The sequence below is a fragment of the Cicer arietinum genome, chromosome 6, assembly GCF_000331145.2.
Source record: "Cicer arietinum cultivar CDC Frontier isolate Library 1 chromosome 6, Cicar.CDCFrontier_v2.0, whole genome shotgun sequence".
Taxonomy (NCBI): Eukaryota; Viridiplantae; Streptophyta; class Magnoliopsida; order Fabales; family Fabaceae; genus Cicer; species Cicer arietinum.
Window position 1 is genome coordinate 3165030 of NC_021165.2, and position 5657 is coordinate 3170686.

General features: G+C 25.9%; 1 non-coding gene across 1 annotated transcript; it reads left to right on the forward strand.

Annotated features, from left to right (window-relative positions):
* The first annotated feature begins 3915 nt into the window (after positions 1 to 3915).
* LOC101493656 (uncharacterized) lies at positions 3916 to 5256 on the forward strand. Its single transcript, XR_012163536.1, has 2 exons — positions 3916 to 4233; positions 4917 to 5256. It is a non-coding gene; the product is annotated as an uncharacterized protein (transcript).
* Positions 5257 to 5657: the final 401 nt, after the last annotated feature.

Consider the following 5657-nt stretch of genomic DNA (forward strand, 5'->3'; position numbering starts at 1 on the left):
TAAATAATAATAAATTTGAATAACAAATTTGAGAAAATTCAAATTTTGATAACATCAATTACTAATCCAATTTTATTTACCATATAATCAAATTCTAAATTAATAAAGTTTCATTTTCTTAAGAATTATAGTGTAAAAAAGGTTTTATTATTTTTTGATGTGTTTCATCCGTAGAAAATAAAGCGTGAATTAAGGGCGTATAAAACACGTTTCGTTTCGCGAACCTCTCTTGTCTCTTAAACAATAAGAAATATCTAAATCGGTCTTTAAAAAATAAGGACAAGGTAGAAAAATGACATAGTTCAAGTTAACTCCTCGTGTTATATGTCACGTTCCAAATTAATTTAAAGATAAATGATTATTTTTTGATATTATTTTAAGTTATGATTATTTTAAATTATTAAAAATTATTATTTAACGTCTCACCTTGGGACCAATCGATTTAATTTTTATTTCGTCATGTATTTAATAAATTTACGATTCACCTACAATTTATTGAATTTGATCGAGATCAAGAATCGAGTTGAAGTTTAAATTTAATTCGATTAAATATTTGTTTTTTTAAATGTACTATAAAAGATCTTAATATTTGTTTTTTTTTAAGTGTATTATAAAGAATAGATAATAAGAAATTGAGACATCAAATATATGGACTGCTTGAGACAGTCAATTATTTTTTGACGAAATAGAGATAATAAATTATTAAATAAAATTCTTTTATAATTAAGATCTTAAGAGTAAGGCTTATTATTGTTTTTATTCTTAGATTTTGGTAATTAAGAAATTACATTATGTACTAAATAACTTCAATGAATTGGTCAATTTAATAAAAATATTTTTTATTTTTTCTATTAATTAATAACAACGATTTTGTTTAGAATCAAATCAATAAGCATTTGAATCAAAATTAAAATTAAATGCATGCTTGAAATAGTTTTATATTTTAGTTTTTTAAATTTGATTTATAAATTTGGTTGAAAAAACTGTTTTAAGGAATAGAACTGAGGGAAAAATTGTTTGAGATACTTATTTCACAAACCAGTTTTAGATATGAGAAAAAAAAAATCTATTTAGTAATTAAATTTTTTAAAATAGTTTTTAAGTAGAGAATTAAAAAAACTATTTGATAATCCAATTGTCAAAATTGGTTTTTCTTATATTAAATAATAAATAATAAAAGTAAAAAGATATAAAAAAATCATCTAATAACACTTAAATACAAGTAAAAGATTTTAGTATAATTAATACATAAATTTTTATTAAAAGATTTTAATAAACATTTTGTAGTACTCAATTTTGTCTAAATAATTAAAAAAATAAGTCATAATATTTTTAATTATTTTGTAATTTTTGAAATGATTTACCTGGTATTTGAATGTATGTTTAAGAATATTCATTTACGTTTTTAGCCTTTTGTTTACACTCTATCCCTTAATATAAAAAATTAAAAAACTTTTACATAAATTTAACTACCTTTTTAACATTTTATGTTTGGATTCTATCCCTCAATACATAAAAAAAAACTCTATACCTCAATATAAAAAAATAAAAAACTTTTATATATGTAAAATTCAAAAAGCAAATAGATATATTTGTTTATATTTCGAGGCTGATGAATGTTTTTTTTACAAATATTATGACTTTTTCTACATATTGGTTGTATGCAAAAATATGACATATAAATACCCTTTTTGTTTCTTCTATATTTTTATTTTTGTTGGATCAATTAAGTTGATATGAAAATTGCAATGCAATGCAGTGCTTGCTTAATTTCAAAGCTGAAAACTAACAAAATACTAATATCATATATTCCTTTTCGTGATTCAATAGTTGATTTCGAAACACAAGTAAAAATGAATGGTTCATTCAAAATATTTTCATTTGTCACAAAGTAGCAGTAATGTGCACGTGTTGCGGTGCAAATATATGAAATTGATATTATCATCATATACTTGTTATATATATATAAAGTGGAACTTGATGCGGTTTGAATTTGATACATTTCAATTGAATCACACTAACCAATTTTTTTTTCCTACTTAATTGTTTTGCTACGCCACACATACTTGGCTTGATGATGCCGGCAACGAAACGACCCTGGATGCTTTGACGGCGAGCACACACACTGCTTAGTTGAACCATCCTCGCCACCGTGACCCTGCCCTGCCACCAGCACCACCGCCGGTTCTTGCTCTGGTTCCGTGTCCACCACTATTTGCACCCCCCTGGATTCATTCCATCTTGTGTGACACATTTTTCTTATTATGTCTCTTCTCAATTCTATTTACAACTTAGACTTAATATAAATATATGTGCTTCACTTGACTTGGTTAAGTTAAGGAATTTGAAAGGGAAAATAAATATGTGGATCATATGAAATTGTAGAGTAATGTTTTTATTTTTTATTTTAGATAAGATTCCTTTAGAGTGTGGTTTGTGATTTGTAATGAAATTTGCAACAAGTATTTTTTTGAGGTCATTTTGTGAGATTAAGACAGACAAATCACACTGCTGTGTTGTTCCAACGCCATTATAAATAAAATATGCAAATTTTCTATGGCCACCTGTATTTGATTCTGCCACGTGGCTATATTTTGTGCCTCTAACTATTTCGTGCGTGGCATGTGCTTGCTCACTTGGCTACAAATGAAGAATTTGTAATGTGTCATTGTGTTGTGGGTAAGGAAATCAATCACCGCCACTGGATTAGTATTTATGCTTATCACAATATTAACATTTTTAATCATTATTGTTATTATTAAGTGTTGCCTTTAAAAAATTGGGTGTGTATGTTCCTTAAGAAAAGTTTGTAGAATACATTTGTCTAATTTTAATTGACTGTAAATAACTTATTTAGAAATTTTCAAATATATTTTAAAATATATATGTTATTAATATTATTATTTATCAATAAAATTGCTTAATGATATAATTTATTTATATTAAAATTGAAAATATTACATAAACATGGATTCCCTGTCTAATGTAACTATCATTTGTTATTTTTCTCCGGTTGTGGTCTGTGTTGACATCGCAAAGAAATAGGAGGACATGATTTTTTTTCTTCCAATTCATCCGGTTAAGCATGCTTAGTAACGAAGATTAAGCTATATGAAATATTTAATTTGTTTTTTCTTGAAATGGGAAAAGTTAGTTAAGTGAGAATTTGAGCGTCAATTATTTACTTTTACCAATTTATGATTTAGTTATTGATTTTTTAATTAAAAAATTACAATGTGAAATACTTAAAATAACTTATTTAAAATAATTAATACATATGAAATTGCAATAAAATTATTTAAAGTTTTAACTTTTAACTTTAGATTTTTTTGTTTGTAATTTAATTAGTGACATTCGAATATTTAATGCATCTAAATAGTTCTATATCATGAAATTGTATTTCACGTCAATTAAAATATGTTAAATTATCATTTGTTAGGTTAAAAGTATGAGGAAAGGGATTAAAATTGTCGATTTTAAAATAGAATAACCGCACTTTATTAATAGGTAAAAATAGAGGAATCAAAATTAGAATTAAGTCTACTTTTTTTATTGTTTCAAGTTGATTCTTTAAATTAACAAGTCACTTTATCAGTTTTAAATATAATTTGTTATTAATTAATTGTTTAATTAAAAATAAAAATTTAATTTTTATACATTATTTGCATAAAATAAATCATAACCAATAATATGTATAATTTTTTTAAAGTAATTATAACAAAAATTAAACAATATTAATAATTTAATATTTGTGATTCATTACCAATATAAAAATCGTTTAGACCGACAGCACATAAATGAAATTCTGAAAAGAATACATAAAAGTAAGAGATTTTTCCAATACAAGTTTAAGTTTCTATACATATAAGAGAGTATGTGGTTGTTAATTACTTGTAAAGGTTAGATGGTGGCCCATACAATATTTGTACATTTGATATAACTTCTCTAGTAAGAATAAAGAAACATTTTCCTATTTAGAATTAGAACATATAAAGAGCAAAGGATTTTTGTCACAAATATGTATAGATGAGATGCATTATGCTCTTTTTTGGGTTTGTGATGACAAGTAAATCGAATCTTATGAGCATAAACAAGAAAGAAAAGGCACCTATCATACTACCGCTCATTATGACACTCCTCTTTCCACTTTTGGCCCACGCGTCTACATGGCTAAATTCCGTGGGAATTCATTTTCTCATGTGCGATTTTCACACCAGATAATTCATTTTCCAGGTGATTTTTTTTAATAATTATTAATTAAATTTTATTTATTTTTCTGTCAAACTCTAAATAATTAAAGTTCATTTCCCAAACAATCAAAGGACTAAGAAAAATAAAATATTGGTGCATAAGGATTGAGTGAACACCTTAAATGAATGATTAGTCTTTAGTTGTTGGTAAGCTATCATCTTAATTAAGTATCGCTATTAAGATATGGTTAAACTGAAATTAATCAATGTGTTACATAAAATGGACCATCAGGAATAAATGTGCATTAAAATAAGTGCACATAAAATTATTAGAGATTGGTGGCTCTCTAAATTGAAGTCACATTAGACGCGTTTCCGTTAGTTTTGGCGCCTTGTGAGTTGTTAGCTACAATAATAAAACCTTTCGTCCACGTTTGGCTCTCTAATCCAAATTCGTCATAACCGCTTTTAATTTCTCACTTCTCAGTTAGCTTTTCAATTTTCCCGGGAAAATGTTGGAAATGAGGGCATTGGGATTTTTCTCTTTTTCAATTCTCAGTTTGGTGCTCTTTTTCATATCTGATCTTGGACAAGCTCACCACTTTTCCCCTCCTCCAACACCTTCTCCTTCTCCTTCCAGTGATGGTCATTACTCTTAAAACTTTTTTTTTTTCTTCTCTACTGTTCAAGTGCGTATAAACATAACTTTAATTTTATATTACGCAGGTACTGCGATTGATCAAGGAATTGCTTATTTTCTCATGCTAGTGGCTCTCGCGATTACATACATGTTTCATTGATTTGTAATCTGCTTCGTCAATTATTATTTATTTAGTCCACGAACTTTCTTGATTTTCTTTTACTTAGTTTAATTATTTATTAGTTAATATATATAAGATGTCATTGTTCTAATTATTCTTAAGTTATTGCTATTAAAAAGAATAGCTAGCAGTAGGATTATAAATGATTTCATACTTACTTCGTGTTCTGAGAAAGTATTAATTGTTAGACATCACTGACTTGTAAGCGACATTTTAATATATATATTTTTTACTTATAAACTTCATTCTTAATTGTTTTTTAAAATCTCATACATGAGAATGCAATAATGTACCATAAAACGAATTCAATAATAGCAATCATAAGGGTACCTTGTTTATAAACAATTATTCGCATAAAAATATTTTACTAAAGATAAAATTGTGTGGACAAACCCACAATATGGCTACAAAACTATTGTTTAATTTTCTGTGATGTTTTTTATTAAGATAAAATTGTGAAGACTTGCACGCAAAATCAAAGCAAACAATATCTTAAAAAATATGATATGAAATCTTCTTAATAGCTACAAACTCCCTTTGTCCCAAAAATATAAACAAAATTTGTTAAAAAAGAATTTTGATGGTGTTTTAACTTTTTTGAAACCCATTTTTACATATATTTTGGAATGGAGCCGTACATTTGATG